The sequence below is a fragment of the Homarus americanus genome, unplaced genomic scaffold (genome assembly GCF_018991925.1).
Source record: "Homarus americanus isolate GMGI-L3 unplaced genomic scaffold, GMGI_Hamer_2.0 scaffold24260, whole genome shotgun sequence".
Lineage (NCBI taxonomy): Eukaryota > Metazoa > Arthropoda > Malacostraca > Decapoda > Nephropidae > Homarus > Homarus americanus.
Genome location: NW_024721079.1, coordinates 1,627,359 through 1,628,724, shown reverse-complemented (window position 1 = coordinate 1,628,724; position 1,366 = coordinate 1,627,359).

Here is a 1,366-nt window from a genome sequence, read left to right as displayed (position 1 = left end):
ACCCTTGGAAAGCATGAGGTAGGAGTGGTGACGTCAGCAGACAGGAGGGTAAGACAGAGGTGGTGGACGGGAGGGGCTACAAGGAAACGTGACCAGCCTTATAACTTGAGCAAAATGCCCACACACTCCTAAACCTAACCTAACCAAACCTAACCAAACCTGACTCGCACGTTCATCAGACTACCCAAGTGAATATTTTCCACGACGTCTGATAAATGCTGACTACAGTACACGAGGAACAGACGGATAATCTCATTCTATAGAAGAGTGGTGATTGGACGTAAAGTGAAAGAGTTAGGGGAAGGAAAGCAGTTTTCTATGACCAGCCACGAAACACACACACACACACACACACACACACACACGAAAAAAATACCCATATCAGACAAAAAAAATATGGAAAAAAAAAAGGATAAAACGATACTGGAAACCTGGTGACCCCCGCAGAATACTTATGATAACACATATTATCTTTAATTATATGTAAATAAGAACTCTCGGGTGTTGAGAGTTTTTTGTCGCGGGTGCCCAATGTAGCGTGTCGAGTCTGACCTAAGTTAATTAGCCTTATATCTATGTAATTGATATGAGGAACACAAGTTAGAGTCTATTAATAGAGCGATTAGAATGAAAATCGTCCACGCAAGCGCTAGGTGGCGGGTCTTGGGGTCTTTAAACGGTGTGTCGGTGATTGTTGTACCTGGGCTAGCCGCTTTTGCACTGCCTCCTCATTAGTGGGGTGGAGGAAGGTGCTGGGGAGTAACTGGCCATCTGTAATGGGTAACTGAACGTGTGCCGGGGGAGGGAGGTCTGTGTGGGTAACTGAACGCGTGTGCCTGGGGGAGGGAGGTCTGTGTGGGTAACTGAACGCCCGTGTGTGCCTGGGGGGGGAGGTCTGTGTGGGTAACTGAACGTGTGCCTGCCTGGGGGAGGTCTGTGTGGGTAACTGAAGAATGCCTGGGGGGGGTCTGTACGGATGACTGAGTAACTATACCTGACTGACAGCAAATATGTTCGGCCACGTGAATGTGTATCGTACTTAAATACCAACAACATACCTATAAACTCAGACGTAAACATGACGCCATTAAGTTAGTGGACACAAAAACAAATATTTTCAACTCGGGAAGCCAGTCGACAAATCAGCTTCCTTGTCATCTTTTAGGTGTATGTATTGTAAAAGCAAATAGCCAATCAGCTACAATATGAAGGAACCGGGAGCCAATGAGCGATATGATAGATTCTGGGAGCCAATGAACGAGATGATAAACCTGGGAGCCAATGAACGAGATGATAGAACCTGGGAACCAATGAGCGGACAAGATGATGGGCCCGGGGAAAGCCAATCAGCTATGGAATAATGGAC